Genomic DNA, 25067 nt, shown 5'->3' on the forward strand with positions numbered 1-25067 from the left:
CGTGCAAATTTTTAATTGCTGCAAATGCTATGTCTCTAAGCCAATGCAAAGAGAGGGACAAGGAGAGAGGGTATCCACTTTTATGGTAATGGGGCTGTGCTGTTTCTATATCTTCATTAAAGAGGTTAATTAGAAAGCAAGAGAGACTGTGCCAGGGGCAGCTGTAGCTAGCCAGATGCCATTTTAAACTGGAAGTGTTCCAGCTGATTTCTTCAAGAACCCATAATGCTTTGCTCTACAGACACACTGCTGGCTGGCACACAGTATACCTCCAGCCCACAGTGGGTCATTTGTCCCTTTCTTTGGCTGATGTTCTGCCCCAGTCATTGCCTGACTACATTCACCTGCCCTGACTGTTCCTTTGGGGGAACTGATCAATGTGATCATAATTCCAGCAAAACCCAGATAATCATGTCCCCAGCTACATTCAGAAACAAAGATTCCCTTCAAGAGTCAGAATGGGGAGCACCTGGGTGGTTCAATTGATTAAGTATCTGCCTTCAGCCTAAGTCATGATCCCAGGGTCCTCGTTTTGAGCCCCACATGGGTTCCCTGCTTCGTAGGAAGCCAACTTCTCCCTCTCCTCCTGTCCCTCCCCACTGCTTGAGTGCCTTCACTCTCTCATATAAATAAAGAAAATATTAAAAAAAAAAAAAGAGTCCAAATGGATTGACAACCATGGCCTCTGGGTTCCAAAGTTTTTCCCAAAGTTTTTCCCTGGTTACTCCAGAGTTTCTGTAAGGTCCTGGAAATACCATCTGAAGGCCACTGGAAAGACCTGAAGATCCTGAAAAGTCCACTGAAGATCCTGCCAAGGCCATCTGAATCCAGTCAGTTCCCTCTGGTTCAGGTGCCTCAGTTACCATCAAATTAAAATTTGTGAGGTGTCTATGAAGGAAAGAGAACCATTTTCCTATAACTGCTACAAATAACATACACGTATCTGTGCACTTACTTGCTGACAAAGTGGCTTCAAAGGGTTATTTCAAAGATCAAAAAAGAGGATACTCCAAGAAGACCCAATCCTGAGGAGCCAGATGGAAGAGATGCACAGGGCAAGGGGTGTAGAAAGAGGCACACAGCTCTCATGCCCTTTCTTAACATGCCATCCTTCCAGCACTCCACATGTTCACCTACCTGGAAGCCCCGTGAATCCTGTCTTTTTGGGTTTTTTGGAGGCTTCATTGCATAGGCATGATTGATTAAATCATTGGCCACTAGTGATTGAGTATGATACTCCAGCCCCTCTCCCTTCCCAGGAGGTCAGGAGGTATAACTGAAAGTTCTAACCTCCAATCACATGGTTGGTTCCTGTGGCAACCAGCCCCCATCTTTAGGGGCTTTCCAAAAGTCACCTCATTAACAGAAACTCAGGTGTGGTTGAAAGGGGTTTGTTATAAATATCAAGACATTTTTATCACTCTTATCGCTTAGGAAATTCTAAGGGTTTTAGGAGCTCTGTGTCAGAAACTGGGATGAAGACCAAATATATATTTCTTATTATAAATCAGTGTAACACTCCCTTACCTCCTTTGCTGCCTCCTCTGGGTGAGTTTAACCCTTTGTGGTTGAAAAAAAAAAAAAAGGAGTGCAGGGTTGAATCCAAGCAAAAGTTGGCCATAAATGATCGGACCCCAAGCTAGTTTCCTAAAATCACCAAGGAGATGACTTCCACCTTCTTCAGGTCCGGGGGGCGGGGGTTGTTTGTTTTTTCCTGAATTGGTGCTTTCAAGTAGGAAAAATAAGACAATAATGGGAATTCATGAGTACTCAATTTCCTTGCATAAAACCACACCAACAGGAGAAGCTAGTGTGAGCTCTGTGACAGCAAGTTCACTATTATATCTTCAGTGCACAAAAGAAAGAATTACAGAGATGAACCATACACAAGAAACAGACCCAATGGTTCCCTTATTCATCCAAAACTTAAGCCACTCTCTACAAGGTCTCAATTCTTAACCTTGGAGCAAAGTTTCCTAAGTCTCACTTCTCTTGTGGTCACAACTTGTACTCAAAACTGTACAGTTTCTTACTCTTTACTAAGTCAACAACTCCATTCAGCTTACTGACCAAACCATGATCATCCTATTCACCAAATCATGTTCACCTACATTTTCTATCTCATTAACTCTAATTCTTCCAACTAAATGCAACATTAAAAGGACAAAAAAAAAGGTCGTGCATGTGCTCTACGACTCCGTCTTGGTCACAGCTGATCAGGACAGAAGTCAACATCTGACTCAAACCACCTCCTTGAAAGCACCAATTCAGGACAATCATCCAACAGACACACTGTACTTCAGCTGTGGTCGAGGTTTGGAGAATGAAAGCATGTAGCAATGTACTGTTGCATCTAGATTTCCAAGTGAATTCATAGGGACAGGTGATTAGAGGGGATGAGGGGCAAAACGCTTTCTCACAGGAACATTCTGAATCTGATGCTTACAGTCCAATGCCAGGCAGGAGATGAAAGGCCAAAATGCCCAAATGGTTTAGTCTTTTGAAGAACAGCTAACCCAGCTAGTAGAGTTGCTAACATAAAAGCAAAGACAAAATTTTCAGGAATGACATCCCTAGCTGACTCGCTGGAATTTTAATTGTTTAAAATGGTGTACTATCAGAATAAAATATCAACCAGAACAACCTGGTGGCTCAGTGGTTGAGTATCTGCTTTTGGCTCAGGGCCTGATCCCGGAGTTCCAGGATTGAGTCCCACATCGGGCTTCCTGCATGGAGCCTGCTTCTTCTTCTGCTTATGTCTCTGCCTCTCTCTCTCTGTCTCTCATGAATAAATAAATAAAATATTTTTTAAAAATAACAAAATATCAACCTTTTTTAAAAAATGGTGTGCAGAAAGAAAGGAAGGGATTATCTACTGCACTTGCGATTCCCAATATGGTAGCCACATGTGGCTACTAAGCACGTGAAATGTAGCTAACCCAAACTGGTATGTGCTCTAAGCGTAAAATACACATCAGATTACAAACAGTAGAAAAAAAGGAATGTAAAACATTTTACTAATAATGTCTCATATACATTATATGTTAAAATAGTCATATTTTATATTTATTAGGTTAAATAAAAATATTACTAAAATTAAATTCATCTCCTTTTTTAAACCTTGATAATACAACTACCAGAAATTACATATGTGATTCACAGTATTTTTCTGTTGGACAGTTCTGCTCTAGACAATTAAAATACAGTGTAGTAGGAAAGTCTTAGGCATGTGTATTAGTTTGCAAGGGCTGTTTTGACAAAGTACCACAGTCTAGGTGGCTTGCACAACAAAAATTTACTTTCTCCCACAATTGTAGAGACTAGACATCTAAGATCAAGGTGTCAGCAGGGCTGGCTCCTTCTAAGGCTCGTTTTTTGGCTTGTAGGTAGTTGTCTTCTCCCTACGTCCTTACATGGGCTTCTCTCTGTGTACATCTGTGCCCTAATCTCCTCTTCTTATAAACACACCAGTCATATTGGGTTAGAGTCACTCTAATGACCTCACTTTAACGTAATTACCTCTTTTTGCACCCTGTCTCCAAATACCGTCACATTCTGATGTAGTAGAGTGCTAAGACTTCAACATATGAATTTGAGGATGGGGACACAATTCAGCCTGTAACAGTATGACACTGTCCTGGGCTTGAAACCTGTGTTCAGCATTTACCAGCTATATGACATTCAAAGAATTTTCTCTTTCTTTACTGAATTCCTTACCGTTAACACAAGGATAATTTCACTCATTTCACAAATATTCTTTTACTTTTCCCTATGTCATGAATACTGTGCCAGAAATATGAATACAGCAAAGCTTGAATACAAATTGAGTACACCAGACCCAAGGACTGATGGGGGGGGGAAGCTAAACACAATAACCTGTGATCATCCAGCAGTTGGAGGGCTGTGTGAGTACCAAGGAGGAGTCTAACCACCAGAGCATGAAAGGAAGTTCTCCTAGGGAGGGACATGATATTTAAAGAGAAATCTGGAAGAGGAGAAATTGACTAGGTATGACATAACAGATAGATGGTCCAGTCCAGAGAGTTCAGGGCCAAGACAAAAAGCCTCTGTTTAGGAATTTGGGGCATTATCCCTGGAATAATAAGGAGCCACTGAATATTCTAAGTAGAAGAGTGACGCAGTTCAGCTTATGAGATCTTCCTAGGCAGAGAATGGATTGGAGAAGTAATATGTAAACAAGAGGCCACTGCAAAGAACCAGGTGCCTGGACTGCAGCAGAGGCAGAAGAATGGAGAAAACAGGATACACTCAAGCACATCTTTCTATACTTACTGAGAAACTTCCATTAAAACCCAGGGATTCTGCAGAGAACAGGATAGACACAATACCCACGTTCACAAGCTCACAATTTAAGGGGTCCACAAACAGCATCCAAATAAGCTCGCAAAAGCCACAAAAGAAATATAAAGCATGGCATGTCCTTTTTAACAGGGCAACCCTACCGGAATTGGGATCAAGTTATGAGTGAGCTGAAAACTGTAAAATGTAGGAGTTAATTTTGCAGAAGCAGGCAAGGAAATAGCATGTACCCTGGGGTTGAAGACACCATGGAGAATCATCAGAATAGAATAGTCAGTGTGGCTAGAAAACAGTATGATATTAAGCAGATAGAATCACTGGGAGCTGGGGGATGATTAGAAGAAGGGAGAGGGAATAACTAAGAATGACAACAGATTTCCAGCTTGGGTGACCAGAAACTTGGCTGTGCCATGTCCTAGGAGAGAAGGCCCAGGAAAAGGAGCAGGATAGCAGGGGAAGGGAACAGGACGGGATGGCTTGGGCCATGTTGACTGAAGTGTCTCAGTCAATGAGACATTGACTAGAGTCTAGTGACTAGAAGTTTGTAAAAATTAAATCTATGCTTGAAATCTGGCACATGGTATGTGTATTCAGTGAATGATAGCAACAGGTATTGTCTTTTGTATTATGAATTATTAAATATAATAGTTCACATTTGGACAAAAACTCTAGTGGTTGTTTATCTTCCCAATCAGAGTCAAAACGGACACTATTAATGAGTACACTAGGCATCACAATCATACCAGGGCTGTCCCTGGACAAATGAGGATGTCTGGTCACTCTAAGCACAATCCAAGGGCTCTCAGGAAAGGGTGTCCCCAAGCCTGCAGAGAAACAACAAAGGCTGAGCAGCCCCAGGGACATGACTTGCCCACCACCTTCCCTGGGATCCAGCCAGGCTACAGAGAAGGACTCTTGCTTGTCTCCTGGGTCTACCTGCTGGCCCCACCTCCTCCTGCGGTGGTCACTTGGAAGTGGAGTTCCCCTTGAGTACCTAGCAAGGAGAAGATCCAAGTCCAGGTGTGCTGTGAGGGCAGGGAGGTAGGGATATGACCACATCCTGAGTAAGGAGGACAGAGGAAACACTCTGCTCTGTCCAGAGCCACACTGTTCAGCAGAGTAGGGACCCGAGTGACATATAGGTAGACATATCTGCAGCATTTTGTGTGACCTTTTTAACTTTCCCTTTGGGCCAAGTGACAGCTATATAGGGCTTAAATGTGTATATATATATATATGTGTATGTGTATATGTATATATGTGTGTATGTATATATGTACATATGTGTGTATACATATATATGCCTGTGTGTGTGTATATGTAATTCTTTTTTTTTGTATATGTAATTCTAAGCGCCCTTTGAACCCTGTACCCAGGCACTTTTGTCTAAAAAGAGACACACTATAAGCCCTAATAGACCATAACAAAACCCAAACCTTTAGTACTGTTTAAAATTCAACTTACTATTTCTCCTGATTACCAAAACCTGCCCATTTTGTGTTTTTTTTTTCCTCAAAAATAGGTATGGACAGAAAAATAAAACCAGCTTCAGTCTCAGTGCTCAGAAATAACCATGAAACTTCCAGTTTTCTATGCATATTTTTAAATAAATCAGAATCATACTGAATAATGTTTTTATTGTCCTTTTTTTTTCTTTGCTTATCATTTTATCATGAGTATTTCCTCAAGTTATAAGGTAGCTCTCTCTAACATAAATTTTGAGGACACATTTTCCCATTTTTGTGAATGTACCAATACATATTTAACCAATCGACTCTCAAGACGTAAGTTGTTTCTAATTTCCCACTATTGCATATAATGCGATAATGAATAACTTTAAATATGTCTTTACTTACATCATTTACATCTCTGGTATTGCCTTAGCATAAATTCTGAGAAGTGGAGTTAATTGGTCAAAGGATATGTACCTAGGATTTTTTTCTATCTATCGACAATTCAGGAGGTTTAGACTCCTACTATGAGCATAAAATTTTACTTTTTTTCCACATCCTGTGAGAACTGGATATTACATTGGGATTTGTTTGTATTTGTCTATTTTTTAAAGATTGTATTTATTTATTTGAAAGAGAGAGAGTGAGAGAGAGAGAGCACAAGAGAGAGGAGGGGCAGAGGGAGAAGCCAGCTCCATCCCAGGACCCGATGTGGGGCTCCATCCCAGGACCCTGGAATCATGACCTGAGCCAAAGGTAGATGCATAACTGACTGACCCACCCAGATACCCCCATATTTGTCAATTTAATGGATGAAAATGATACCTTTTATTTCATTTGGATTATTTCACTATTTCAATAATTTTAACTAATTTAATTTCAATAATTTAAATTATGCCCCCTCTTCAAAGAAAACAAATAGGAAAGGTAGCATCCTGCTGGTTCTCTGGGGTTTTGATTCTTTGTAACCAACCTGGGGCTACAGCTCCACAGTCTTCCTACCGCATCTCAACCGGCTTACACTCACGTTCATATACGTAATCCTTTCAAACTGAGGAGTCTGTGTCAGTTTCCAAGGCTGCCACAACAACTTCCCCCAAGTGTAGTGGCTTACAACAGAGGTTGATTCCCTCCTGGTTCTGGAGGCCAGAAGTCTAGCATCAGGTGTTGGCAGGGCCGTGCTCTCTGCAGAGGCTCCAGCAGAGAATCCTTCCTTGCTTCTTCAGCTTCTGGTGGCTGCTGCCCTCTCTTAGCCTGTGGCAACATCCCTCCAGTCGCTGCTTCGTATTCACATGGCTGTCTTCCTGTGTCTCTGTGTGTCTTCTCCTTTGCTGTCTTACAAGACCTCTGTCACTGGCTTTGTGACCTATCCAAATCCAGGATGATCTCACCCCAAAAATCCTGGCCTTAATTACATCTGAAAAGACCCTATTTCCAGGGGCAGCCCAGGTGGCTCAGTGGTTTAGCGCTGCCTTCAGCCCAGAGCCTGATCCCAGAGCCTGATCCTGGAGACCCGGGATTGAGTCCCGTGTCAGGCTCCTTGCATGGAGCCTGCTTCATCCTCTGCCTGTGTCTCTGCCTCTCTCTCTCTCTCTCTCTCTCTCTCTCTCTGTGTGTGTGTGTGTGTGTGTGTGTGTGTGTCTGTCTGTCTGTCTCTCATGAATAAATAAATAAAATCTTAAAAAAAAAAAAAGAACCTATTTCCAAAGAAGGCTATATTCGAGACTCTGGGGATTAGGGCTTGCAACATACTTTGGGGGGACATGCTATTCAACCCACCGCAGTCCCGAGCAGGGCCCTCACTCAAAATGTCCTTTGAGGTTCCCCATAGGATCCGTTTAGAAGAACAGTGAATGCCCTGTCCCTGCCAAACTCAGAGCGAGAAACCAAGGAGAAATGGCTATCATCAAAGAAGAGAATTGTGTCTTGTTTCTGTAACCCCAAACGAAGAGTTACCCTTACTTTTTTTTCATTTTCAACCAATGTTTATTGCTCTGAATTGGGCTACCTGCCAACCTGGGGTGAGCCAGGACTCAAGGGGAGTGCCAACATGAAGCACCTATTACCAGAAACCTCAAATTCCAGATGGCCAGAGAAACAAAACTAAGCTGATTCCAGTATAAGACAATCACATGAGCAGTGAGAAGTCTAAGCCAGTGCTTCCTGGAGAGGAGAAAGGAGTGTTTTCAGTTCTGACCGAGAGAATCCAGAAAGTAGGAGGCATTTAACCTGGGCCACCAGGATCAGGAGGGGAGGCATTCCAGCAGAGGGAAGAGAGTGTTCAGGCATGATCTCAGACATGTATGCAGGATATTTATTGACCAAGACGGCCTCCTGGTATACCCAGACATCTGGTATACCTAGACTTGAGGGAAGCAGCAAAGCCAGACCCACAGTAACCGAATTATGAGGTTTTAGTTAAGAAAAAAATATAAAACTATTAGTAACACAAAATGAGGCACAATGCTGACCTGTACTAGCCCCTAAAGCAAGCCAGATACCAAAGGGTACTGCATGACTTCATTTATGTGAAGCTCCAGAACTGTCCAGATCTATTGTGATGGAAAACAGATTAATGGTTACCTGGAGCAGCATCATGCAAGGAGGTTGACATAGGGGAAAGAGGGAAAGGTCAGGGGTGATGGAAATGTTCTATATCTTTCTTTTAAAGATTTTATTTATTTATTTGAGAGAGCAAGAGCAGGGAGAGGGGTGGAGGGAGAAGGAAAAGCAGGTTCCCTGCTGAGCAGGGAGCCCAACACAGGGCTTGATCCCAGGACCCTGCAATCATGACCTGAGATGAAGGCAGACACCCAACCTACTGAGCCCCCCAGGTGCCCAGAAATGTTGTATATCCTGATGGCTACCCGGGTACATATATTCATTAAGATTCACAAACTATGCCTTTGGGTATATGTATTTCATTATATATGAATTATACCTCAATGAGGCTTATTTTTAAAATAAATACGTAAGAATTTAGGTACAAAGGGAATATTCTTTTAGAATGAGAAATAACTAATTTCAAGTTTTAAAAGCCGACAAATACCCCAAGCACGGCAATATCCAGAAAAATCGCCATATTGTGCCTTAACTGATGGCTTGATGTATGTCTGTAATGCTTTTCTCCCTACGTACTTTGGCTTCATTCTCTTTGTCTCTGCGCTTGTCAATATCATGATTTTTTAAAATATCAACGATGGATCAAATTTCGTTTTATTGGTCATTTAGAAAATGCTCCCCCCCCCCCCAGTTTCATCACCTTTTGTCAATGCCATCTATATTTTTAGGATTATTAGAATGTTTGGCCAAGTCTTTATTACGTTTTCTCGCACTTGGGCTCTGAGACTTGTGAGAATTTCCCACAGACGAGCTTCTGGCTCTGGACATTTCTAGCTGGATTCTCCTCCATACTTGGGGCACCACAGGACACGTTCATGCCATGACGCAGCCGCTGGCCCCAAACCTTCATGTCACAACATGTCACGTGTCACATGTGAGTCGGCACAATCTGTGGTACGAGTTTTCCCTGGAGGCGATTTCTACACCGCGATGACTAGGGATTACTTAACAATGCATGGAAGCAACTGCAAGTCACATAACTATAAACCCAAACTCCGTGTATCCCCCGCTCAACCGGCTCTCAGCAGAGTCCCTGGAGCCACTCCGACAGTAAGAGGAGACAGAGGGATAGTACAGAAGCCAAAGGAAACAGTAGTGGCTTTAACCTATCTCTGTTAAAAATATCTTACTTTTGCAAATTTGGCGGCAACCCATGAGCATGGGTCCCCTAGCAAGAGCCTGAGCTGGAACTTCATAGGTGCGCAGTGAAGCTGCCTCGGGGAAGGGGATGTAGTCTAGATAATTTGGGAAGAGTGGCTGGGACCAGACTGCAGAGGTCTTTGAAAGTCAGATGATGGGACTTCAACTTTAGCTTCCGTGCAGAGGAGAGCTGCAAAGGCTCTTCCTTTTATAAAAAGAACAGCATGACTTTGCTTTAGAGGGATAACTCTGGCAGTGGTGGAAAGCATTGGGCAGGGGTTTGGGGCTTATTTTTAGTTTCTCCTTTGACTTAAGACATTTCTTATGGAATCCCCTACCCTCCAAAAACAAACAAAACAGATTTAACCTGTTTATTCAAGGGCCTTTACATTGAGAAAGGTAAAAGATATTGAAAATCATTTTGCAAAAAGACCCCACCTTGGGGGCACCTAGGTGACTCAGTTGGTTGGGCGTCCACCTCTGGCTCAGGTCATGATCCCAGGGTCTCAGGATCAAGCCCTACGTCAGGCTCCTTGCTCAGTGGAGAATCTGTTTCTCCCTCTTCTCCTACTTATGCTCTCACACTCTCTCTTTCAAATAAATAAATAAAATCATTAAAGAAAAAAAGAAAAGAAAAAAGACTCTGCCTAATTCCAGCACACAAACATAATGAAGTCAAGAGAGTGCTTATGAGTACAGACTATGAAATAAAATTGCCCGTTTCAAAATTTGGCCTCAGCACTTTCTACTTCTGTGATCTTAGGCACATTGCATGAGCCCCAGGACCCTCAGATGCCTCGTCTGTTAAATAAGAGAAATAGTAGAACCCGGGTGTAGAGTCGCTGCAAGAATGAAGTGAGCTAATGCACTCTGAGCACACAGCACCATCTCCCACACCCAAGTGTTAGCCGTAGTTACTATTTCTTAACTGGAACCTTCCCCAAGAAGATGTTTTGGGGGATTTCTTCCCACCCTTGAAGGGTCTCTGTCGTGGTCCCTTATCGCCACATCAGTCATCACAATATTCAGAACCAGGCCAGGCATTCCACTTGATGCAGCAAGTTGAATGCACCACAGCCCATTTCCTGAGTGGAGGATACTGGGGGAGCTGTGAGGTGCCAGCAAGGTGAGTCACCACTCAAAACGGACAGAGAGAGAACGAGAAGCCAAGACAAACTGTGTTAGTCAGGACTCACTGGGTTTCAAAAGACGAAAGCCCAACTCCACAAATTTAAGAACAAAGAGACAATATTGGTTCCCACTACCTAAGAGAAATGAGAAAGCTGGACTGCAGGCACGTCTGCATCCAGGGGCTCGGAAACCATTGTTTCCGGTGAAATTATCTCCCTTGTTTTCTTCTCTGGCTGTCTTGCTGCATAGGCAGATAGAAATGTCTCCCCAAACTGCAGGCTTATATCATGCCTACTTAGCAACCTGAGAGGAGCAAGGCTGTGCCCATGTATCAAAAGTGAGGGAAGAGCTGGTTAGCTGAGTCACATGCCAGAGATCATAGGACCCTGTCCCTGGCAAAGCCACCAGACCCCCAAGGAGGCAAGATGGCTGATATTCTCAAGAAGGGAAGGAAAGAATGCAAAACAGAGATGATAGATGCCAGTTCAAGGGTTATCAGGGTGAAAGCCCACCGTCGGATCTTCAATAACCCCCTTATACCACAATTCCCATTGTAAGGCTCATTTCCCATCCCAAGATGCAGGTTTCCAACCGTGGGAGTCTATCACCCACCCAGGCTCCCAGGCAGGCTGCCACCTGCTTTCTACCAGAGGCGACCTGGCTCCAAGGCCTGGGCTGTGGCTATGGGCACCGAGTCAGGCACTGAGTATCCCTGGGCCGGGGAGGTGGCTGAGTCAAAGGGCCTCAGGCCTCCGCGCAGGCTGCTCAGCCCTGCTGCTTTCAGCGGGGCGGTATTGAAAAATCCGGAGGCAGTGCAGGGCTGCTGTGAGCATCCACTAATTGGAGATGGTGAAACATTCAGGGGAGATTCAGGTGCCAAATGCCTCTCCCTAGAGGTGCGTTAAAAGTCCTGAGCAACTGCAGTAGCAGGCATCCCTGGGGAAAGTCCCAGCAGAGGTCACAGGGGATGGGCTCTCACTCCCAGAAGGGTGGGGGTGCACCCACACCAGGCTCTGCCTCCACCACTTCCTGCCCATAGGATCTTAAGCAACTCTACCTCTCTGACCTTCTGTCTCCTTTTTTATAAAATAGAAGTTACATATTTTATCTGGAATAGTAAGATAATAACTATAGACACAGTGGACTTTTTTTTTTCTTAAGTCCATTTTGGTAAATTATATTTTTCTTTAAAGTCCCTCCCCTCAAAAAGATTTCCAATATTTTAGTATACACTGACTCACATATTCTTTTGTTATTTGGAATGCCTATCTGCTGTATATGAAATCAGGCTCTCTTTCCTTTCTTGCTTTTGAGGAGCGTCTACTTGTGATGTGCTGATCCTCCCCAATGTTATCTGTGTATATTATTAATTTTTGCTCTTATGTTACTTGCTTCTTCTGCTACTAAACCTTTTTGGGGTTTAAACTATTATTTTTTCCTATCTTCTTAAGCTCATTATAAGCATTCAAAGCCATAAATATCACTCCAAGTACTGCTTAGGTACATTCTACAAGTTTTGATACATAGCATTTTCATTACTCTCCAGTTATAAATCTTAACTACATTACATACTTTATGATTTCTCATTTGAGCCATGCGCTACTTAGAAATGGCTTTCTCAATTTCAAAACTATATGTACTTTTTTTAAAGCTACCTTACTCATATTTACAGAGCAGAATGCCTGGTGTATACTCAGTGATCAAAGATTACTGGAAGACAATATAAAAGAAGGGGAAGGAGGGAAAGAGAAAAGGAGAGGAGGCTGGAGGGAAGGATGGAGAGAGGTAGGTCATAGAGGAATCCTAGTTGGTTTGAGCCAAAATTTAGCAGTTCTGTTGTTGGGGTGAACATCGCGATGCTCAGATGTAAGCAGAGACCGGCGCACACCCCCAGTCCCCAGTCCCCACCTCGAACGTCTCAGAGAAATATCTGGAATATCTGAGTCTTAGACACAGATGTGTGTCTTCTGTGGCTCCTTCTCCTCGTGTGCCAGCCAGGCGCCCACCCCAGCTGGAAGAAGATAGAGCAGCTCGAAATCTGCCAGCAGTCCCTTGGGTGCGCCCTGGGAGGCAGCAGCAGGAGACAGAGTAAAGGAATAGCCTGGAAGACTGGAGCAGAGTCTGGGAAGATGTCAGCAGGTCAGGGAAATGGGCAAGTTCCCTGCTGGCCGTGGAGCTGACTGCCTTCCTTCTGTGTCTCTTTCAAATAGCTTTGCCATCCCTCGAGAAGGTTCAACAGCCATGGAACCAAACACGCTGTCTTCAACCATCGCTCCCTGACAGTGGAATGGCAGTGGCAGCCAGTCATCAGCCAGGCTGGTCACACACAGTGTGCCCCACCCTAGGTCATGCTCTCTCCACGTGACCTTTCTTTGGTGCTCCCAACGACCTGGAACTGGGGGCTGCTTGACCACCTATCTGATCTCAGATCCATTCCCTGCCCTTCCTCTGCTCTGCTGTGCTCTGGGACCTGCCTTCCCCAGCACCCCGTGTCCCCTGGCTTCCTGGTAGTTTGGCCAATGGGAAGCACTAGAGGAAGGGGGGAGGTGGGCACTAAAGTAAGTCCCTCCCTTCTTTCTGCTCCCTGGGGCATCTCTGGCAGTGATTACATCTCCGCCCAGGCACCCCCTCCTTCTGGGTATAAACTACTGTGGTTTTAGCTTCTGCTGATGGTCCTAACTCCAGGGATGTAATACTGATTCCCTCTTCCTTTGTACCTCAGGCCCTAAGGGTGGCAGCAGCTTCCTGCTCTTGCTTACACACTTGGGGTGCCCCTCCACCTCCCCAGTCACCCATGTAACTAATTCCCCGTATTAAATTCCCTCTGTTGGGAAGACCTAAAGCAATTCCCATCTCTCGGCTGGAAACTGACCAATGCAAATCCATTTTACCGACGAAGCCCGAAGTGGGGTTCAGAGAAGTTAAGGAAGAAGATATGAGGATGTCAGTAAAGAAAATAGCAGCACAGAGCTTGGGGCCAGGTGTTGCCTCCTTCAGTGGCTCGCTCTGACATCTGAGCTGTCTCCCCGTTGGTAAACATGATGATGGAGGATGCTGACACCGAGTATGTGGAACTGTTACGAAGATGAAATCAGCTATTATCTCTAAAATTTCAGCTAAGCAGAATGACGGGGCACATGGTCACACAACTAAGTGGCACAAACGGGATCTGGATTTCCTATCCAGTGCTCACTCCCCCGTCCCAAGTAGTTTGAATCAAGTTGTTCCTGGGATGGATTCCCATCCTGACTTTGGCCAAAGTATTTTCCCAGAGCTCCTCCCTCTCCACCATCACCCCCAACATGGAGATGACCTCCCACTTCCCAAGGGATAACCGCAAGTGGCTCTCAAGCTGCTTTGTCCCACCCAGTTCTCCCAGGGGCCAGACCCCAGGCCCCAGCTGCAGAATGTAATACAGCGTCTCTGACCTCTGGCAGCCGGGAGGGCTGGTGGAGACCCCAACACATGGTCTTAGGTCGCCCTGCCCAGGAGCCTCGTTATTAAGTGAGCTCTGCTGGCAGCCCTCCCAGTCTGGAAACAATGATCCTCACTCCCAACCTCGAGGAGCCAGGTCTCCGGTTCCCTTATTGGGACTGGCCTGGCCACTCACCAGTGAGGGAGAGACTGCAGCCTGGGGCCGTGGAGCCTCAAGCACTGCCCTGGCTTCCCTAGGATCAGATGCCTCAGGCCCAGGGACTCTGAGCATGGTGTGTAATGAAAGCTGACCTCCACTTCCTTCCTCTGGGAAAAATCCTTCTCCACCCATCCATGCTGAAGCCTCTGCCATCCACTCACCAGCTTCAGTATTGAATCTCTGGGACCCACCAGAGACTTGGACTCAAGAAAGGTAGATCCTGGAGCATACTCAGCCCTCTATAGCCAGGAGATCCCAGAGGACATCCTGGAGTAGCTGCCCCCTCAAAATAGCCCCATCTGGAGCCTCCCAAATGGTTTGCTCCCATGGGCAGGTCCAGGTTCCAAAAGCAGTTTATGCATTTGATGACTGTTGTGATCATTCATTCATCAAAACTGTCATGAGTTCCAACAGCACATGCCCTGTAACAGAATAAATGCTGCCCTGTGTTCTGCAGGGGGCTACACATGTAGAAAAACGCGGAAGACTCAAACCCAGCCCTTTATGAGCTGGGTAGTTTTCACTGTTTTGTTACTTTTTAATATTATTCTAAAAATCACACTCTCTTACCATAACACAGGCATACGATTAGAAATCTAATAATCTCCCTTATCTTTCAGAGGAATCTCTATGTTAATAACCTGGTATAGTCATACTTCCTTCTTACTATATTTATAAAACATATTCAGGGTTTGAGCTTGGGGAAATGGATTGTTTCATTTTGTTTTCTGCTTCTGTTTTTACAAAAGAAAGAAAATGGGATCCCATTATATAAATGACAAATTGCTTTTCTCAGCCAACAGTTCATACATTGCACTCATATCTGACTCTTTCCAATAGCTGTGTCCTATGCAGTATCACAACATACTCGACCGCTGCCCTATTTATAAGTGGGAAATACACTTCCACAGTGTCAGCTACCGACACTTGGGGGTTTGTATGCTATCGCAGTTAGTGTTATTCAAGCTCTCCAAGTATGGTGACCAGACCAACCAGCAGCAGCAGTAGCACCTAGAAAACTGTTAGAAGTGCAAAATTTGGGCTCAAAGAACTCTGGCAGTGGGGGGTAGGGAGGTGTCCCAGCAATTCATGTTTTAACAAGCCCTGCAGGTAATTCTGACGCATGTTCCAGTCGGAGACCCACCACCTGCAAGGACCATGCCCATTTGTTTGTCCTCCACAAACAATTGCAGCAATCCCCAAAGTGTTTTCTCTGAGTGTAAGAAGCCAAGAAGTTTCTAGATATGCAAAGTTAGATGAAGTATTCAAGCAAGTTACCCGACTGCCCAGTAACTGGCTAACTCAATCCTTCACTTTTCCGGGAAGTATTGGACTCATAGAGACATAAAGTAAACATATGCCCCCATCTAATATATTCAGAAAAACAGGACCAGCAAATTTTCCCTGAATGGCCGGCATACCTGATGTGGTTCTTCCTTAGTGCAAAGAGATTGCAGTCAATGAGTTCCGTCTGCAAAAGAGCAACCATCTGAAATGTGTAGACATGGAAGTAATAACAGTGTCCAAAGTCCCACCACTCATCAGCACCTCTGAGGCTTAGATTTTGTGGGCATACTAAACTTACCTGCCAGGCTGTTGGTCCAAACCGTACTCTGTGGCTCCTCGAGTCAAGATTATCCTTCAGCTTAGCATCCAACACATCTCCTTGACAGTCGAGGGAATGAAAAAAGGAGAGGCATTAACAAGTTATCTCGTGAGAATGCCACTTTCCTATGCTGCCTTCATCTCAAGAATGAGAACTGCTATGTTCTGAATGAGGCCCCTAGGAGGCAAGGTTGGGTGGGGATGAGGATGGTGTGAGGGGGACGAGTGAAGCCACTTGAGCGGTCCTCAGTCTCCATTCAGGAGCTATGAGTGAAAGGTGTATAGGTTGGGGCCTATAAATTTGAAAGGTTCAAGCTTTCAACTGCATCAGAATCCCCTGGGGGCACCACAGGAGAGGTTTCAGATTAAGGAAATCCAGGGTGGTACCTGAGAGTTTGCACTGCTAACATGTTCCCAGGAAATGCTGGTGCTGCTGGCCCAGGGTCCACACTTTGAGGACCATTGGGGTACAGCAACACCAGATGTTGCAACAAACTCCAAAATGTCCATGGCTTGTCACAGTGAAAGTTTGTATCACACCAGGTAACTGTTGAAATGGGGTGTTATTGGGGGGTGGCGAGTGCTCCACTCAGTCACATGCTGGAGGCTCTGCCATAGTCATCATACCCAGTCCTATGCCATTAGCGAGGACTTGAGGTCGGCCGTACCTGATGCAAAAGGACCAGGGAAACACAGTCCTTGGGTGGACGGTTGCTTCTCCACAGCAAGCCACTTCCTCCCGGGCTATGCAAGGACAGGACAAGCCAGCAGCCACTGCTGCACATAGCTAGTTTTTCCCATCTCCAAGTCCTCGCCTGGCCCCTGGGAAGGGGTTAGCCCAGCCACAGCCCCAGAGCTAAAAATGTCCTGCCAGCAAGGCACACTGTGGCAGTCAGGGGAAAGAGAAGCAGAGTCTACAGAGATAGTGACAGCCTCCCGACCTCCACAGGTGTCTTCCCAGTGACAGGGACATAAGCTTACTAATGTCTCCACCCCCTGGCCTGTCCTCTTGGGGTGCAGTGTGATACAGCAGAACCACAGGCCTGCGGCCAGATGGAAGAGCCATCACTTACGATTGTGTCACCTAGGGTCTCTCTGATCCTGGCATCTATTGAGCACCTACCACCCCCCAGCCCCTGGGAGCAGTCACGTTGCATATGGACGAATGGCTCCCATGCCCTCCCATGCATTAAAAATACTTGGTGAGCTTTAAAAACACGTAAAGCAAAAACCTATTTTAAAATATGACCTTCACCCAAAAGTTCTAAGTCACTTGGCAACAAAGGAAGCCATCTTCGGACCCAAAGCTCACACTAGGTGATTCAGACAAGAACAGATATTGGAGGTCAATATATCACGGCTGGGGCCGGTGCCCTGGCGGGTTTACACAGTGAATCTAAATAAACTGGGACTAAGTTTAACCCCTCCCTGCATAGTTTGGAGTTGGCTTAGGCCCCAGGAGACCTCTTGCATGAGATTTGGAAGTGGAAGGAAAGCAACAGCAGGCAGATGCCGTTGATGCTCAGAAAGTCTGCAGGGGTCCCCTGGGGCTGTTGGGGAGCACTTGTGCTGTTGCTGGTCTGCAGGCTCACCTGGATGACTTAGGGCAGCACCCGGACCACACCTCCTCCAGCCCCTGATCAGCTCTCTTCCCCTAGATCCCCCAGGTCTTGGGCCTGGAGCACGATGAGCTCTGCAGCGCAGGGCATCAGCTTCTGCAGGATGTCACTTGCATCTTTGCAGCTGGGGACCCATAAGTCCTTGTGGGCTCCAGCTCAGATTCCCTTTGCCCTTGCTCTGGACTTCTGTATGCCTTTCCCTCTTGACTGCTTGCCCTGCTGACTTCAAACAGGAGTGCAACCACCTTCCAGAGACGGTTTCCTCCTCTCCAACCATCGCGTGGGACCAAATCCTCACAATCAATTTCTTGCTTCCTATCACTCTTAATGGTTTTGCTCCTCTGCTTGAAACTTGGTAGGTGCTTTTCTTCCCACAGTCTCATTTAATTTCCACAACAGTCCCTAAGGAAGGTCTTGTTGATCCCATTTTAGTGATGAGCAAAATGAGGATCAGAGAGGCTAAGCCATTTGTCCAAGATCCCACAGCCAGGGAGAGGGAAGAGGGGTGGAATTTGAACCCAGGCCTCTCAAACTCCAAAGTGCTCTTCAGCACATGGTATTCTGTGGCCCCAATGAGAGAGTCAACACGGGGTTCCCACCTGTGTCTGTGCAGGATCTCCCCTCCTGCCCCCAGCGCTCTGGGGTCAGGGTCTTCCTTGGCTGGGGTCTGCCACCTGCAGAGAGAGAGCTGCCGCTGTCTTCCCTTCTCCCTCTCTTCTCCAGCTCTGGCCAGAGTTCTGGGTGGGCTAATTATACCCTTTCATCATAAATCAATAGGAGAAGGAAAAAATGCTTTCTTGGAAGCTTCTAAACATAACTTGAAGCCCAAAAGAGCACCTCCTTTGAAACCGTTCTGCTTTCGTGTACAAGACGCACACGGAATAGAGATGGTGCTCCTATGGGGAGCAGGTGCATGGGCCACCCCGCCCATGAGAGAGGCGCAGGAGGGCGGCAGGAGAGGAGGCAGGCGGGGCAGATCAGGGAGAGAGCAGGACAGAGGGGAGAGGGACAAGCAGCAAAGACCAGTAATGAAGGGACAGAGAGGGAGAGAGGGGAGGAAGCAGAGGAGAAAACAGGAGTCAGACACCGTAGAAATAGAAAACAGAATAGAAGGGCACCTGAGTGGCTCAGTCAGTTAAGCATCTGCCTTCGGCTCTGGTCATGATCTCAGGTCCTGGGATCGAGCCGCACATGGGACTCCCTGCTCAGCAGGGGGGGTCTGCTTCTCCCTCTCCCTCTGCCTGCTGCTCCCCCCATTCATACTCTCTCGCTCTCTTTCAAATAAGTAAATAAAATCTTTAAAAAAGACAAGAAAACAGAATAGAAGGGGACAATAGGGCCAGAGGAAGTGATAAAGGTGGAGGAAGGAAAGAGAGTACAGCCAAGATGTGAGCAGGAGACCAAGACAGAGAAACAGGGAGACAGAGGGACAGCGGGAGACGTGCCTGTCTGGATCCTACCTAATTAACACTTCCTCGGGGCCCCAAGCTCCCCAGGAAGGCCGGGGCCCCCCAGACAGCGGGCGGGCGCGCCGGACACTGGCTGCGCTGGACGCACCCCCCGAAAGACAGCGAGCGCCTCTGAGTCAGCTCCTTTCTGCCCAGCCCCACCTGCCCCACCTCTGGGGCTAATATTCCAGGGATAATTACAGAAAGCCTGCCCGGCCGGGATTTACGAGCACAGAGAGAGCTGGCTGCTGGAGGGGCGGGCAGACACGAGGGGGGAGTGGTCACCGCCACCCACCAAGCTGGCTGCCAAGGCTCCTGCCACCTGCTCTGGGCCGCCTTCAAGGAGGCTGAGGCCCCCGGAGGTAAAGGGAGGCCTGTCCAGGCTGGGCCACAAAGCCAACCTGCCTGTCCTCCAAACAACAGTTTTACTCTTCCACCAAGCCCTCCTTCTTTCCACTGAACATTTCCCCCCCTGCCACCTTTCCCCCCCTTTGCCATCTTTCCCCCTCTTTGCCGATCCTTCTTCCCATCTGCCAATACTTTCTCCCACCTGACATCTCCACTGAGCCGCCATCCTCCATTGACCCACCAATCTATCAATGGCTCCATGTTTCTGTCCACTCCTCATCCAACCACCACCTGCTCTACCCAACTGCCAACCTCTCTTCCTTCCACCCATCCCTCCTTCGCAGACCAACTTCTCCACCTCGTCACTAATTCCCTCAGCCTCCCCCATTTCCACCAACCCCTGCATCCTCAATTCAGCCCTCATCTCTGCCAACCCGTTCCCCATCTGATATGCCCTCCACCTGTGCACTGCCCTCCCCTTCGCTTCCAAACTCCTCCAACCACCACCCACACGCCCTCCACCCATTGACCAGTTTCTCCATACATTTGCCAACCGTCCAACTCTCCACCCCACCAGCCCTTCTATCGCTTTCCACATCTTCTCTCCATCCCCCAAAATCTCCAACCCCTCTGTATGTTTCTGACCTATCCTTATCTCTCGCTACACCCACACATCGATTCTTCCATTAATGCACGGCCCTCCTCCATCTACGCATACAATGCCTTGTCCAGTACCTACTCCCATCCACCATCCCAGCCAGCCAGCCAGCAACTCTTCCACTGACATGCTAACCTCTTCCTGCAATGCTTACCCCCTCTCCCAGCAAGCCCTTAACACTTCAACTACCTCCCAGCACACCCACTAACTTCACAAAGGCCCCAACCCAGCCCTCGGGGTGGCTCAGTGAAAAGAAAATGGATTTGTAGAGCATGCATGCCTGGAATATAATCTTGGTTGGTACACACTGGCAATGTAGCTCCATCCAGTGCTACCCCCTGCCTAGTCACAGCCTTGGGAGGGTCCTCAAGGTCACTGAAGAAGCTGGACAGAATAGAAAGGGGCGTGGGAGAAAGATCCTCTCACCTCTCTTAAGGATGCTGGTAAAGTTAATTACAGCCATCTTCACACCTTCCCAGCTAACTGGACAGTACAGAGGAAGCCTCACCCCACTGATTTCTGCCCCGGCCTGTCCTGCCTGCCCTGATGGGACACATTCAGGCCACAGGCCCCTCCTCTGCCAGAGCCTGGGGCTCTGAACTGGGTCCAAAGACTCCGAATAGGCAAAGCCATGTTTGGACCAAGGCCTGAGTTTGTAGGTAACCCCAATGCCACAGTGAGCCACTCAGACCTATGTGGTGTCATCCATCCTTTTGAATACGAGCCAATCTGAAAACAGATGACTTAGGGACTGGTTTCAACCCAGGACAGGTAGACTGCAGGTACCACAGAGGGAGTCCACTACATAGAACCTGGATGAAGGCTAAGGAATCAGCAAGACCCACGTTTGCATTCTTGTTGCACTGCCTAGCTGTGTGACCTTCCGGGATCACTTAACTTCTCTGAGCCACAGTGTCTTCATCTGTAGAATGAGGGTCAGAAAGTTCCTACCTACCGCGTAGGATTGTGATTAAAGATATGCACGCATTGAGGTAGCACCTGACACACAGTACGCCCCCATCAAAGATGGGGTTACCTCCCCCTCACTTGCACTTGGCCCTGGGGCTTCCAGGTACAGAGGGAAAACAGGACACATTTCCACCCCCAGCTGAGGCTGCCTTGGCCACAAAGCTAAAGCTCCCCCTAAGAGCTCCCTGTATCAGCATTTCCACTGAAAAACCTCTGTTTTCAGGGAATTTTAAATGCCTGGAAAATTTTGCTATGGGACCAACCTTATCCAGGGCCAGAAACAAATTTCTTTTGTAAATCCCAGCCCTCCCTTTTGGCATGTGGCAGCTCCTCACCAAAATGCTAGCTGACAGGTCAGTGTGCGAGCCTCTTTGACTTGGGTTTCCAAAGCAGAGTTTAGCAAGTGATCAGTCTAATTGCTTTTGATATCTAGAAAAGCTAATTAAGGTAATAATACTTGGCACTTGTATAATAATAATAAATATAATGACCCTTTCTATGTAAGGAGCGTCTTTCATCCAAGGATCACAAAGCCTTTACAAACATTAATTAATCCTCACAACTCACCTGTGAGGTAGGTGTAATTAGCCCCATTTTATAGCTAGATGAATTGAGGCACAGATAGGGTAAGGGATGTGACCGAGATCACACACTGCATCTACTGCCAAGCCTGGGATGGCTCTGAACATTCCAGAAGCCACACTAAGAGTTCCCAAGCCCTCTGGTTGGAGCCTTCCTCCTGCCTTCGGACTGTGTCGGGGAGCCTCCCTAAGGGACAAAACTTTCCTTGACCAACCACAGAGAAAAGCAGGAGGCCAGCACCATCTCTGGCTGGGTGGCCTTGAGTCGGCCTCTTCCCTCTCTGCGCCTCTATTTCCTTTCCCATAAGCCAAGAGGTTGGGCTCACAGCCCCAGTGTCCAGTCCCACTGCTTGTTATCCCATTTCTGGCTTCACTGGCTAGTTTTTCCGGCCTTGAAGCCAACAACAAAGACCCAGGTTCAGCCAACATCCCGTAATAATGGGGAGCCAGATTTCACAAGTAAAAATACAGATACTGAGTTAGATTTGAATTTCAGAAAAACAAATCATGCGTTAGTATAAGTATGTCCCAATATTGTATGGGACATAACTATACTGTGAGATCCCAATATTGTATGGGACATATTTATACTAATGCATGATTTCTCATTCATCTGATATTCAGATTTAACTGGGCATCCTGTATTTTATCTGGCAAGCCTGCTTATTGTCACTGTGTGCCAGGCACAGGGCGGATGTGCTCATCTTCCTAATGTCATGTAACCCTTAGCCTCGCCCTGGGAGGCAGGCGCAACTATTCCCCAGACTCCCCAGTGTCCAGAAAATAAAGCACAGATCCCTTGAGGGAAACCTTCCGGGCCCTGCTAATGTACCTCCCAAAACCTCTCCAGCTTCATGCTGGACCCCGTGGTCCCCATTACATGTTCATCAAAGCTCAGAGTAATTAGCAAGATCTTGTACCCAGCATCCAACCTTGTCTCTCTTGAGTCTCTAGCCTTTACCTCTGCTGCTCCTTCCACCTGGCATGCCCTTCCTCTCCCTTCTGGAAAATGCCTACACATCCGTAAGACTCTGTTCAATGCCACCATCTCAAGGAACTCTTCCCTCACCAAACACTCCCTCTGCTATATTCATCTCTGGGCTCCCATGGTCCCCAATGTGTGTGTGTGTGTGTGTGTGTGTGTGTGTGTGTTATGTTCTCTGAACTTCAACCACACCAAATATGCCCATGACCAGCACACCCTGTGCCATTTCTTGGCCACATGTCTTGGTACATGCTATTCCCTCTGCCTGGAATTCTAACAAGCACCTTCCAAAATAGATCAAGTCATTCATCTATTTAACTAATATTTATTAAGTACTTGCTATGTGTCAACCTTATAATCCCCACCTTCATGAAATTAAGTCTAATACAGAGGTCAGCAAACATTTTCTACAAACATCAAATGGTAAATATTTTAAGCTTTATAGGCCATAGGGTCTATTCAGTTCTGCCATTGTAGCACAGAAGCAGCCACGGAGAGCATATAACCATCTGGATGTGGTGTTGTTCCAATAAAACTTTATTTACAGAAATTGACAGTGGGCCGTATTTGACCCACAGACCATACTTCACCAACTCTGGGCTTAGTATTAGAAAACAGATATCACACAAATACTTAATAACTATGAATAACAAACTTTCTTAGATGCCACGAAGGCGAAGATTCTACTCAAACTCCTCCTCCCCAAGAGGCCTTATCTCTATTCCCACGGCCCTGAGTTTAGAGTGCATATCTGTGGTTATTCAAGGCAGGGACTTCCATGTCCAACCCAGAGGCCTGGGCCCCATCATTGATCCTGCTCCTCACCCTGCCTGAGATCACCTGCTTCCTGGCACCAGATGGGGCTGGACTGCCGGGGGTGCCCATGTAGCTGCCACACCCAAGCCTCTCCCTAGCAGACGAGAAGCTCTGCTTGCCCCTCACCCATAAAGACAACCCTGCAGCCACTCCTTCCAACTGCCCACCTCTGATTAATAACCCAGGCTGAGTGCGACTGGGAATCTTATTTAATAGAGAGTATTAGTGCTCATATATTTGAGTGTCAAGTATCATATTTATTAGCCAAAAAAGACATATATATAAGCACACATATATAAACTCCTGCTTCACGTGTATGCCAAGAGCACTCACATCCAAACTGGACACAAACACAGGTGTATCTAGTGACACACAGACCCTAAATTCTTGACTCAGAGCCGTGCGTGCACATACACATATATGTGTGTGCATGACACACTACACGCATGTGTGCACACACTCTACATGTGTGTGTGCATGTGTACCATACACATGCTTGTGCACGTGCACATATGCATACACTATAGCATGCACGTGCGTGCGCGCACACACATATACACATACTATACTCCCATATACTGTGAGATCCAGCCCCACCATGTGTCTTGCAGGAGGAACTGGCCATGAAAATCACAGCTTTGGCATCTCTGGGCTGCCAGTTCTCTTTGGTTCCTGCTGCCAATCTCAGCTCTGAAGAGGGCCACAGGAAGTTCTCCGTTTCCCTGGCTGCCAAATTCCAGCCACCTCTGACCCCCAGAGGGGCGGAAACTCCTCTGGCTTCCTGTGAACCCCCAGTGCACTCTGTACCCACCACTGCTAGCAGGCATGTGGTGCAAGGAGATAAAGGGCGGCTCAGTATCCATGCTGCTGCAGCCAAGGCGCCTTCCTTGGCCTCCCCTGGGTGTCAGGGCCTAGAGCGCCAGGGCCACCAGGGCCTCCAGGGAAGGACCTTGGGCCGAGCCCAAGGTCGAAATGTCCCCCGTTATCTGAAGGACGTTGACAACTTTCCTGCCCTGCTTTTCCCAACACATCCAGCAGCCTTGAGGAACTCACCACCACCCCTCCGCCCCGCCCACCACCATGCCATGCTCTGCACAGCCAACGCCCGCTGCTCCTGGGACTGTTCCTGAGCAACCCACCCCCAGCCTCTGCCACCTTCCTGGTGGGGAGCTGGTGGCACAGACTGCGGTGACTAAGAAATTGGTGAACCAACTCCCAGCTTCTTTGTTGAACTAGTCAGCAGGATTTGGATCCCCTGTGATGTCTTCACACTAAACCATTCATTCATTCATCCATTCATTCATTCAAAACACATATGTTGAAGCTGTGCCCAGTGCTAGGAATTCAATGGTGAATAGACAGGAGTCACTGGTCTCCCCTGCAAGATCAAGAGCTAGGTAGCAAGGGAACCCACTAACATGGTCTGCTGTAGACAGGAAGCCTTCACAGAGGCAGTGACATTGGACTTGAGTCTAAAAGTCCAAAAAGAATATATGTGGAAGAGCAATCTAGGCAAAGCCAACAAGTGCAGAGCATCTGGTGCATAATGGGTGCTCTAGAAACGTCTGTCGGCTGAATGAACACAGGAGGCATTCAGGTAAGGAAGTGACAGTGACTCTTGTCGATAAATCATACTTTCCACTGTTGCCGGGGACCCGTGAGACTCTGCCCAGGATGGATGCACCATCTCCCATGGTTCTGCTGCCCCATGGACTCCCTGTGCCCTGTGCCCATCACACA

At 47.0% G+C, this 25067-nt stretch overlaps 1 long non-coding RNA gene across 5 annotated transcripts in view; it reads right to left on the reverse strand.

Annotated features, from left to right (window-relative positions):
* The window catches only part of LOC144298347 (uncharacterized), a 111706-nt gene that overhangs the window by 55303 nt on the left and 31336 nt on the right, over nucleotides 1–25067 (reverse strand). For 4 of the 5 annotated variants that reach the window (XR_013365300.1, XR_013365296.1, XR_013365297.1 and 1 more), the window contains exon 1: nucleotides 6745–7090. This is a non-coding gene — a long non-coding RNA (uncharacterized LOC144298347). Of the gene's footprint in view, nucleotides 1–6744; nucleotides 7091–15719; nucleotides 15770–15883; nucleotides 15964–25067 lie in introns of those variants that run through there. The other variant, XR_013365299.1, reaches the window with a different exon arrangement.

Source organism: Canis aureus, chromosome 26 (assembly GCF_053574225.1).
Source record: "Canis aureus isolate CA01 chromosome 26, VMU_Caureus_v.1.0, whole genome shotgun sequence".
Classification (NCBI taxonomy): Eukaryota; Metazoa; Chordata; class Mammalia; order Carnivora; family Canidae; genus Canis; species Canis aureus.